General features: G+C 43.3%; 1 protein-coding gene across 1 annotated transcript in view; it reads left to right on the forward strand.

The window, feature by feature from the left end:
• The first annotated feature begins 1,189 nt into the window (after positions 1-1,189).
• The window catches only part of LOC136879375 (high-affinity choline transporter 1-like), a 192,603-nt gene continuing 181,542 nt past the window's right edge, over positions 1,190-12,250 (forward strand). Inside the window, exon 1 of the mRNA XM_067153190.2 lies at positions 1,190-1,232. The gene's annotated coding sequence lies outside the window, so the exon portion shown is untranslated. The remainder of the gene's footprint in view (positions 1,233-12,250) is intronic.

Consider the following 12,250-nt stretch of genomic DNA (forward strand, 5'->3'; position numbering starts at 1 on the left):
TCAGGGCTGCCGATAGTGGGGTTCGAACCTACTATCTCCCGAATGCTGGATACTGGCCGCACTTAAGCGACTGCAGTTGTCGAGCTCGGAGTGACTGGAAGTAAAGTGGTCTCACAACATTCACGACAGGAAAGCCCAGTAAAAAAAGTCCGCCTCTGTGGTATAGTGGTTGGCGTGATTAGCTGCCACTCCTGAAGGCCTGGGTTCGATTCCCGGGTCTGCCACGAAAATTGAAAAAATGTACGAGGGCTGGAACGGGGCCCACTCAGCCTCGGGAGGTCAACTGAGTAGAGGAGTGTTCGACTGCTACCTCAGCCATCCTCCAAGTGGTTTTTCGTGTTTTCCCACTTCCCCTCCAGTCATATGCCGGCATGGTACCTAACTTACGGCCACGGTCGCTTCCCTCCCTCTTCCTTGTCCATCCCTTCCGATCTTACCATCCCCCCACAAGGCCCCTGTACAGCATAGCAGGTAAGGCCGCCTGAGTGAGGTACTGGTCCTTCTCTGCAGTTGTATCCCCGACCCAAAGTGCTCCAGGACACTGCCCTTGGGGCGGTAAAGGTGGGATCCCTCGCTGAGTCCGAGGGAAACACCAACCCTGGATGGTAAGCGGATTAAGAAAGAATGGAAGAAAGAAAGAAAGAAAGAAAGAAAGAAAGAAAGAAAGAAAGAAAGAAAGAAAAACAAAAACAAAACAAACAAAACCAAGGAAACTAAAAGAAAAGACCAAGGAAATCAAAACAGAAAGACAATAACAAAAACAAAACAAAAATAAAACCAAGGAAACTAAAAGAAAAGACCAAGGAAATCAAAACAGAAAGACAATAACAAAAACAAAACAAAAATAAAACCAAGGAAAACAAAACACTAAAACAAAACCAAGAAAACACTTTGCGCATTCACTTATTTCCAGCACTCACTCTGCGCCCACGTGATGAATTATACGCCCAGAAGAACTGCGCCCATGGTCTCCATACAGCCTCGGATCATTCTAATCGTCTCCTACGACAGGCAGCGGATACCTTTCCACCCACATGTGCATTCTCGGTCGGGTTTAGTGATGAGCGTGGAGGGAGGGTTGTGCGCAAGGGGGTAAACTGCCTGAGTCTCGGCGCCATATAATCAATAAGGACCGCGAGGCGCTCAGTGCACTGCTGTGTAGTGTAGTGAAGTGACGTGCTGGGGGTGAGAGGGAGTGAGTAGCGGCATGTGGCCACCATCCTGACATCGAGGTTCGTACTGAGAATAAGTTATGTTACAAGAGTTGAAAGGTGCCCTCAATTAAGTAGGAGAGTTTTTCTGTTGCTCAAAACTTAATAGTAGTGAATTTATCTCTGAACACGGTTTGATTCCCGAAAGTTCCTATAAACATTGGTGCCAAACCACACTTAGGGCAGAATCATGTTGGTCTATTTACCTGTTGGGGACATAAGTCCGCTCGTATCGCCATTTAGAACGCCTGGAAGGTATGCATAGCCACTTAATGGCGTGGACGGATAAGTTGTCGGCAGAACTTCTGGCTATTCCAGTGCAAGGACACCTGTGTTGTCACTGCTGTAGAGCGGGTTATGGTTCCTCAGGTTGAATATTCCTATTGTATGGATTACAGTGAGAACGGATTTACATCCCCACAACAATACATCACAATATATTTTGTGCTCGATAATACATTTTTCCTTTCGAACTCAAGTTATATTCATAACTTTCTTACTGTCAGGCTCACATGCTCAGAGTACGTCTAGAATTCTTCTTAGCTAACCTTTTCCCCACTTATCTGCGGTAGACACTATGTTGACTAAGCCTCGTTTTACGTCCGGATGCCCTTCTTTACGTGGAGGGATATATTTCCTGTTGCATGTTTCTCTAGCGGTTTGTAATGTGATGTGTTTTGTGTAAATGAAGAATATCACGAACGTCCAGCTTCCGAGCTGCATGAATTAAGGAAACGTTGTTAAAATATCCGGTCCAACCGGGAACCGATCCCAAACTCCTCTGAACCGAAGGGCACTATGCTGACCATTCAGCCAATGAACCATACTGCAGAATATGCCTAGAATAACAGACGGATTTACAGTAATTTCCAGGTTTTCGTTTAAAAAGCTATATAATGTAGCCTGTAGAGTAAAACTAACAATATTTTGACGCGAACATTTCTCGAAGAGTTAATCATAATTAATCAATCAATCAATCAATCAATCATTAAATCAATCAATCAATCAATCAATCAATCAATCAATCAATCAATCAAACAATCAATCAATCAATCAATCAATCAATCAATGATCTTTCGCCCAGGTGGCAGATTTCCTATCATTGTTTATCTAGTACTTTCTTAAATGATTTGCAAGAACTTGGAAATTTATTGAAAATCTCCCTTGATAAATTATTCCAATCCTTAATTCCCGTTCCTATAAATTAATTTTTGCCCCTTTTTTCCTCTTGAATACCAACTTTTTCTTCAATCTATTATATTTTCTACTTTTAAAAACACCACTGAAAGTTATTTGTCTAATAATCTCATTACATGTCATATCTCCACTGACAGCTTGAAACATACCATGCAGTCGAACAGCTTGACTCCGTACTCCCAAGTCTTCCAAGTCCAAACGGTACAACATTTTCGTCGGAAATCATCCAGAACAAATCGTGCTGCTTGTCCTTGGGCCTTACTAGATCTCGTATCAAGTAAATTGGACCCATAGACTGCAACCATACTCTGTTTGAGGTCCTACCAGAAACGTATACACCTTCTCTTTTCACCTTTACTACAACTGTTACGTACTCTCAAAACCTTATGAAGACATCTGTAACCTCTATTTGATGATAACCGAGCTCGATAGCTGCAGTCACTTAAGTGCGGCCAGTATCCAGTATTCGGGAAATAGTAGGTTCGAACCCCACTGTCGGCAGCCCTGAAAATGGTTTTCCGTGGTTTCCCATTTTCACACCAGGCAAATGCTGGGGCTGTACCTTAATTAAGGCCATGGCCGCTTCCTTCCCACTCCCAGCCCTTCCATGTCCCATCGTCGCCATAAGACCTATCTGTGTCGGTACGACGTAAAGCAACTAATATTTGATGATGATGTCATCTGTTCAGTTGAATCCGACCATGGGCGATTCTATGAATTAGCGCTCTCCAAGTTGTCCTGTTCCACACTGCCTACTTTAGTTGTTCCAGGGTGAGGGTTTTGTGTGCTTTAATGGTGTCTAACCAACGAGTCCTCTGGCGACCTGGTCTTCTTGTTCCGCTGATCATTCCTAGCATGATTGCTTTTTCCAATGCACCTGATCGCATAACGCGGGCAAAGTAAGCTAGTCTCAGCTTCATAATCTTACCAACCAATGACATATAGGGCTTGACGTGCTCTAAAACTGCTTATTGGTAATTTTTGCAGTCCATGGTATTCGTAAGATTCTTCGCCAACACCAGAGCTCAAAAGCGTCGATCTTCCTTTTGTCTGCCTGTTTCAGCGTCCAGCTCTCACATCCATACATGAACAGTGGGAATATAATCGCATTGACTAATCTGTACTTGGTAACCAAACTGATATCTCTGCTCTTCCAGATCGGGGACATAGTCATCATAGCGATACGTCCAAGCGAAATCCGCCTTTTGATATCAAGACTGCAATCTCCACTTTGACTGATTTTGGCTCCTAAGAAGATGGAATCCCACACACTCTCTATCTCTTCCCCATTTAGCTTTAGACAAACTGTACCATGCTCATCCGTAGTCATAACTTTGGTCTTTTTAATATTGAGACAGAGGCCCATTTTTTCACCTTCATAATTGAGGCGGGAAATTTAAAGCTGTAGATATTCTTCTGATTCTGCCAGTAAGGTTGTATCATCAGCATATCTTTATTTACAATCTTGTTAATGTGATTACCCCAGTGAAGATATTTCCTTATATTAACACCTACAGTACGAACTTACAGTGGTGATCCCTATGAACGCAGTAATTAAAAGAGAGGAAATTTGTGAAACTTACAGTTTGATTTTCCGCCTCGTTTCCCATCATACAACATTTTCGAAGTCTTTTTGCAGTCACTCACAACCCTGTAACATATCTGTGACTCCAGTTAGTTGCTCATGTCATTTATATATGTAAGAAAACAAAGGTCCTATATTAGTGCCTTGAGGGATTCCCAACTTAATTATTCCAGGATCAGGATTCTCTGAGAGTTGTTTTCTAGGCACCTGAGCACGTTGAGGACTACGACTCGGATATGCGCGCGATGCCCTCTCCTATTCGTTAGTCCCAGGACACTCACTAGGCCTCTCAGCTGTTGCCCACAGTTCATAAACCATAACTCGACTACAGGAACCCTGACCATGAACATAATAAAGATAAACATAAAATGCGTGTGAGATGATGTGAATGGATAATATATTTTACCTTCTCAGTCACCGTACTGAGGTCGTTGGCTTGAATCAGGGGTTTCCCCTTTAATACGATCCATACTCATGCGGGAGGGCGAGACGCCGTGCTCCGTTCGGAAACAACGCTGAATAAGAGCATTGGCGTCGCGTGACCCACAGACGACTCAGAAACTCGTGATCTCACAATGGTACAGGGTGAGTCAGTATTTCAACACGTGACAGAGATAGCCATGTCTGTTATCTCACGAACAGAAACAATTATGTGCAGCCCTTCAATATTATCTATGTTGAGCCTTCAGCTCGAAGGCTGGATGATCAGTAACGGGCATCACTTATCTATACAAGGGGTATCAAAAGTCAAGGGCAAAATTGCAGGAATGGATTCCTCATACAGAAAGAAGCTTAATAATAATAATAATAATAATAATAATAATAATAATAATAATAATAATAATAATTGTTTTACGTCCCACTAACTACTTTTACGGATTTCGAAGACGCCGAGGTGCCGGAATTTAGTATCTCGTGAATTATTTTACGAATCAGTAAATCTATCGCCACGAGGCTCACCTATTTCCGTTAAACTCGTGTTCTTACCTGCAGGATGAAAAATGAAAACCTGCAACCTGTTTTCCAGTCATTGACCAGGTCAGGGGTGTAATGAATGAAGCATATAGGCCTATAGGCTATTAGTACGATGGGGTCGCCACTCCCAAAGTGATTTATTAATGAATGGTAGATGCTATGAAATGAGAGTGGAGAGTGTTGCTGGAATGAAAGATGACAGGGAAAACCGGAGTATCCGGAGAAAAACCTGTCCCGCCTCCGCTTTGTCCAGCACAAATCTCACATGGAGTGACCGGGATTTGAACCACGGTATCCAGCGGTGAGAGGCCGACGCGCTGCCGTCTGAGCCACGGAGGCTCCACTACCTGCAGGATATTGATTCTTAATAATGAAAGAATTATCAAGGATGCTATTTACAACTTTGTCGAAGTGATCTAAGAGATATGAAATGGGAATCTGAGAACAGACACTCGTAACTCACATATTAAAGAAATTCATCATATTTTCTCATCTATAGAAATTTCAGGAAATGTTTCTGGACTCACAAATCAATCACCACTGATCTGCATTTAGGTCAGTCACCTAGGTGGCAGATTCCCTATCTGTTGTATACCTAGTTCTTCTTCTTCTTCTTCTTCTTCTTCTTCTTCTTCGTCTTAATCTGCTTACCCTCCAGGGTCGGGTTTTCCCTCGGACTCAGCGAGGGATCCCACCTCTACCGCCTCAAGGGCAGTGTCCTGGAGTTTCAGACTTTGGGTCGGGGGTACAACTGGGGAGAATGACCAGTACCTCGCCCAGGCGGCCTCACCTGCTATGCTGAACAGGGGCCTTGTGGGGGGATGGGAAGATTGGATGGGACAGGCAAGGAAGAGGGAAGGAAGCGGCCGTGGCCTTAAGTTAGGTACCATCCCGGCATTTGCCTGGAGGAGAAGTGGGAAACCACGGAAAACCACGGAAAACCACTTCCAGGATGGCTGAGGCGGGAATCGAACCCACCTCTACTCAGTTGACCTCTCGAGGCTGAGTGTACCCCGTTCCAGCCCTCGTACCACTTTTCAAATTTCGTGGCAGAGCCGGGAATCGAACCCGGACCTTCGGGGGTGGCAGCTAATCACGCTAACCACTATACCACAGAGGCGGACTACCTAGTTTTTCCTTAAATAATTGCAAAGAATTTGAAAAATTATTGACTATCTTCCTTGGTAAATTATTCTAATCCCTAAACGAACATTTGCCCCAATTTGTCCTCTTAAATCCCAACTTTATCTTCATATTGTGATCTTTCCTACTTTTAAAAACAACACACAATCTTATTCTTCTACTAATGTCATTCCACGCCATCTCTCCATTGACAGCTCGGAACATACCAATTAGTTGAGCAGCTCGTCTCCTTACTCCCAATTCTTCCAAATCCAAACTTGGCAACATCTGTGTAACGCTACTCTTTTATCGGAAATCACCTGGAACAAATCGATCGGCTTTTTTAATATCAGTTCTTGAATCAAGTAATCATAGTGAGGTCCCATACACCGGAACCATACTGTAGTTGGGGTCTTACCAGAGACTTATACGCCCTCTCGTTTACATACTTACTACAGCCCTTAGATACCCTCATAACCATGTGCAAAGATCTGTATCCTTTATTTACAATACCGTTTATGTGATTACCCCAATGAAGATATTTCCTTACATTAACACCTAGGTACTTACAGTGATCCCCATTCACGCAGTAATTAAAACGGAGAGGACTTTTCTTATTTGTGAAACTCACAACCTGACTTTATACCCCATTTATCACCATACCATTGCCTGTTGTCCATCTCACAACATTATCGAGGTCATTTTGCAGTTGCTCACAATCCTGTAACTTATTTATTACTCTGTACAGAATAGCATTATCCGCAAAAACACTTCTCTCTCATTCCAGTTGTTTACACATATCATTTATATAAATACAAGAAAACGTAAATGATACTGCCTTGAAGAATTCCCCTCTTAATTATTACTGGATCAGATAATGCTTCACCTACTTTAATTATCTGAGATCTATTATCTAGAAATTCAGTCACTCTTTTGTCTAGTCCAATTGCACTCATTTTTTGCGAGTAGTCTCCCAGGATCTACCCTCTCAAATGCCTTGGATAGGTCAATCTGGACACAGTCCACTTGACCACTCGTATCTAGGAAATCTGCTATTATATCTTACTGTAATCCCATTCTTTCTATAATTTCGATACATTAATTGTTAGATGTGTTTTATACAACAATAGCGTATTCAATTCTAGAGCGTACTAACGTATTGTAGAATGTAATCATTGTTGATATTCCATTAAATGGAACGCATTACGTATCTTAGAATTTTATGAGCGCTGTTAACTGTTCTTTCAATACGAATTCGGAACGCTAACTCAGCATTAAATAATATAATATAACAAGGTATTGGATTTCTGTGACTTTCTTTCGTTCTTCAAGTTTTCCCCTAACGTCATGTAGTTGAACATTATGGGCACTTTGAATCTTAAGAAAGAAAGGCTTACATCCTTTGAAATATTGCATATTAATTTGTTCTTAATGCTCCATTCCCATATGTTATCTACATTGCACTCTAGAAGATGGGAATCCTCTATTGTTGAAGTACGCCTGTATAATTTCAGATCATCTGCATAATGATTTATTCCAATCCCTTACATCTTGTCCTATAAATTAATATTTGGCCCAATTCGTCCTCTTTAATCCCAACTTTATCTTCATATTACGATCTTTCCTACTTTTTAAAGCTCCGCACAAGCTTATTTGTCTACTAATAATAAGGGCGTATGGCCTCCGGACAGTCCGGTTGCAGGTCTTTTTCTAGTAGACGGCCTTTTAGGTGACCTGCATGTCTGTGAAGATGAGGGCCCTACCTAGGATGATTTCTAATGTTGAATACGCCACACACACCCAACCCCCGAGCCATTGGAATTAACCAATTAAGGTCAAAATCCCTGACCCGCCCGGGAATCGAACCCGGGACCTTCTGAACCGAAGGCCAGTACGCTGAACGTTCAGACAACGAGTCGGATTTGTCTACTAATATCTTTCCACGTCAGCTCTCCACTGGCAGTTCGAAGCATACCACATAGTCGAGCAGCTTGTCTCCTTACTCCCGAATCTTCAGTCCAAAGTTGGCGACATTTTCGTAATACTACTCCTTTGTCGGGAATCACTCGGAACAAATCGTGCCACTTTCCTTTGTATCTTTTCCTCTTCTCGTATCAAGTAATCCTGGTGAGGGTCCCTTACACTGGAACCATCGTCTAGTTGGGGTCTTACCAGAGACTTACACGCCCTCTCCTTTACATCCTTACTACAATCCCTAAATACTCTCATAACCATGTGCAGAGATCTGTAATGTATCTTAACAACGTCGTTTAAATGATTACTCCAATGAACATCATTCATTATAACATAATTGGTCTCAGATTTGAACGTGGAATTCCTGAGAAGGGAAAAGATTCTTTATATTGTTACTTGCCACTCCTGTCGTAATCTTCTTCGGTGTTTCCTAGAAGGAACTTGTGAGTCAATTGTGAGCTCCCAGCCTTGGTGACGGCCTCTCCCCTCCATTGCTCTTTTCATTTATCTCCCCCGTGCACCTTATTGAATATGAAATGGGGATGTTCGGTCTCTGAGCCTCGAAGGTTCTAGTACCCCATCATCAGGATATTCACAGGAACAGTGAGTTAGTGTTGGAGTTCGGTAGTTGGATTTTGTTGGCAAGGCTGGCTGCACTGTGTGTGTGTGTACTACCTTGGAGTACTAACTAGAGTACTGTATATGTACCGCTTTGGAGCAGCGTGTGTGTAATACCGAAAACTGTAGGCCGTCGTGGGGTGAGTGTTTGGAACAGCTGATGTGAGTAGAATTGAAGCAATGTAAACTATCGTTGCTGCGAGGAGTATTGTAGTGTTGGCTTGTCCTGCTGAGTTGCTGCTATTGTGGATCATTTGCCAGTGTTAAGTAGTTCACTGTGTTTGGACTTGAGATTGGTGGATTTCTCTGAAGTCGAACCAAGGAATAGTCGCTGTGTGTTGTGGTGATCACAAGCCGTCTGTTCAAACGTAGCTGACTATGTTCAATTGTGTGTGTGATCGGACTGAGCTTGCAAAAGCGAAAGTGAAAAGCCTATCAATCAGGTGTACAACCCGTCCAGATAGGACACCTAACAGACCGCTCGCTGTGAGGAGGACAGAGAGACTTTGTAAATGCCGAGCTCGATAGCTGCAGTCGCTTAAGTGCGGCCGGTATCCAGTATTCGGGAGATAGTAGGTTCGAACCCCACTGTCGGCAGCCCTGAAAATGGTTTTCCGTGGTTTCCTATTTTCACACCAGGCAAATGCTGGGGCTGTACCTTAATTAAGGCTACGGCCGCTTCCCTCCCACTCCTATCCCTTCCCTGTCCCATCGTCGCCATAACACCTGTCGGTGCGACGTAAAGCAACTAGCAAGAAAAACAAAAAAAGACTTTGTAAATAGGCAGCAATAGTTGACTGTGGTCATTAATGTTTGAATAGAATTGTGTTTATTGGGTCATCCAAGAAATAAATTAGAGCGTTGAAACAAACAGTGTTTTATACGTAACAATGGTGTTTCTTCAAAAAATGAAATACTGCGATGTAGATTTTAGGTACGAACTGAAAAATTGAAGAAATTGCTTAGGAAAATTGCTTGAAACTAATATACTTTAAAACTGGTCATGTTCTATTTTGTCATAGTAGTTTATAAAATCTGTGTATATTACATCTGCATCTAATGTCTTACAAGTATACTATGAGAAATTTACCAAGCTGGTAACTGTTTATCATATATATTATTTCAGTAGTACAGATTCCTTTTGCGGCGCTCACAAGTAACCGATCGTAACAAACGAGCATTCCAAAGAAAGAGAATAGACATTAGCAGTGACGAATTGCACTCTCGTTTCATAAATATCGAAAATTTCTTTAAAAAATTAGTTTAAAAATATTGTACGAAGTGTGCGATTTGCAAATACTGTTGCTGTAGGAAAATACGCGCCATCATTGCTGTTTACTTCACATTTTGACTGCTGGGAAACCTGTTTTATGTCACTGTAATATGCTGTAATTATCAGTTAAGATAATAATTGTAGTAAAACCAAAAATTACTTCCGGAACATTCGTCAGTACAGTAATGTGCTTGCATTTGCTTCCGTTCACGTGGATACCATAAATGTTTTTTAAAAAAATCAAAGATTACATTAAGACTGATTTTTGTATTCGTTAGTTCACCAAGGGGCTACTCCACCACATACTTTATGAACATGCGAGAATTATCAGACGGGTCACCTAGTTACTATTATTTTACAATTGGATTTACGTCGCACCGGCACAGACAGGTCTTATGGCAACGGTGGTATACGAAAGGGTTAGGAGTGGAAAGGAAGCGGTCACGGCCTTAATCTAGCTATAGGCCCAGCATTTGCCTGGTGTGAAAATGGGAAACCATGGGAAAACATCTTCAGGATTGTCGACAGTGGGGTTCGAACCCCCTATATCCCGAATGCAAGCTCACAGCTGCGCGCCACTAACCGCACGGCCAACTCGCTTGGTGGTAGCCGCGCTTACGTTCTGACACACGTGATTTTACGTGAAACAAAGAAAACAATGAACTTAACATAACTGAAACACGAACAGTTTTGCAACCGTGACAGAACGATAGTTATTAACTAATAACGGATCACCAGATTTAAATATTGGACATACCCTTGGACCAAGGGACCAAGGGGGATGTTTTCATTCCCCTCCCCGAAGGGGAGGGGCGGGCCACCTAGAAGGTAACGCCTTCTCTCTGGCCAGCAGATTCAGCGGGGTTTGGGGATTTAATAGGTTAGATGTGAGGGGGGGGGGTTAATTTAGTGATGTGGGGGATTGGCCTCTTGGCTAAGGGTGCAGCATCTGCTCTCGTGCTTTTTATTGGTTCTTATTACATTAGTTACAATGGTTTACATATTTTGGATGATTACAGTACAGATTTACAAGTTACACAGATTTTAATTAAGAGTGGTGTTGTTGGATAGGAGAAGGTGAATGGTTTGTTGGTAGAAGGAGGTGATGTTGACGAGGGAAGTGAGTAGTAGGACGAGAAGGTTAGAGTTAGCAGGTGGGCTGAGATGGTGGGGGAGGCGGGGTTGGTTTCGGGGTGGGTTAGGGTTAGGGCGGGTGGGTGGTTGAGGGTTAGAGCGAGAGGGTTCCACCCGGTGTTGTTTTCCAAAGAGCTGGATCCCTTGCTGTATTAGTCTTTGTGCATCTTCGGGTTGATGGAGAAGCAGCCGCACCATATAGGTGGGCCCGGCCGTGTTGTGGATCCTGGCTGCTTTCTTTAGGTTGAGTCCCGATCGCTGTAGTTCCTGTGTGATGATTTCCTGGGGGATGGCTGGGTTGACTCCTCTAATAACGCAACTGGCGTTGGACTGAGACGCTGGTGGTGGTGTCGGCAGAGTTGCTTCGTTGGACTCGGGAGCTGGTGGTGGTGTTTCTCTTCTAGTTTCCATGGTGACGCTGGTGGCATCTTCTTCTTCGGACTGTAGGTTTACTGGATTAGGCTGCTTGGTGGGTTGAGGGGACATCATTATGGGTGAGGAGTGTGTCATCACTGTGGAAGTTATGGGAATGGTGGGGTGGAGGGGAGAGGTAGCAGTGGTGGTGGTGATAGTGGTAGTTGTAGTGGTGTGTGGATAGGTCAACGGATGACGTGGAGGGGTGTATGGAGGTGGTGGCCGTGGTGATGGAGGTTGGATTTGTTGGGGTGGCTGGGCTCTCGGGTTCGGTGCGAAGTCATTTTCCATGTAGGCTGGGCATGGTTCTGCGTAGTGCGGTCTTCCATTTATGTAGATGCCCCATCTTATGGCATTTTGGACAGCTTCTTCTGTGGCAAGTTGGATCAGGACTCGGTCGGTGGGTGCAAAATCCACCAGTATTCGGCTTAGGTTTAATACAGGTACTCCTTTGTTTTTGAGGTACCCGAATAAGGTAGCGTCGGTGAAGGAGCGATCAACGCCAGGAATTATGCAGTTGGGCATGTTGGAGGGAGGCCGACTTCCAATTTGGTGTCTTGGCCTGATTATGCTTCGTTGTCACGGCTAGGGTACGAATTGGAGACTGGAGTGTTCCCTAGCCGTAGTAAAAAGTGGCATAGATCGTTTTCCGAGTTTGGGGATGTTTTTGCAACCAGCAGGGGAGGTATTGGATTTGAGTGCAAGATTATAGATAAAATGTAATGTTTCTTTTAGAACGTCTCCGTA

This window comes from Anabrus simplex, chromosome 8, assembly GCF_040414725.1.
Source record: "Anabrus simplex isolate iqAnaSimp1 chromosome 8, ASM4041472v1, whole genome shotgun sequence".
In the NCBI taxonomy this organism is placed as follows: Eukaryota; Metazoa; Arthropoda; class Insecta; order Orthoptera; family Tettigoniidae; genus Anabrus; species Anabrus simplex.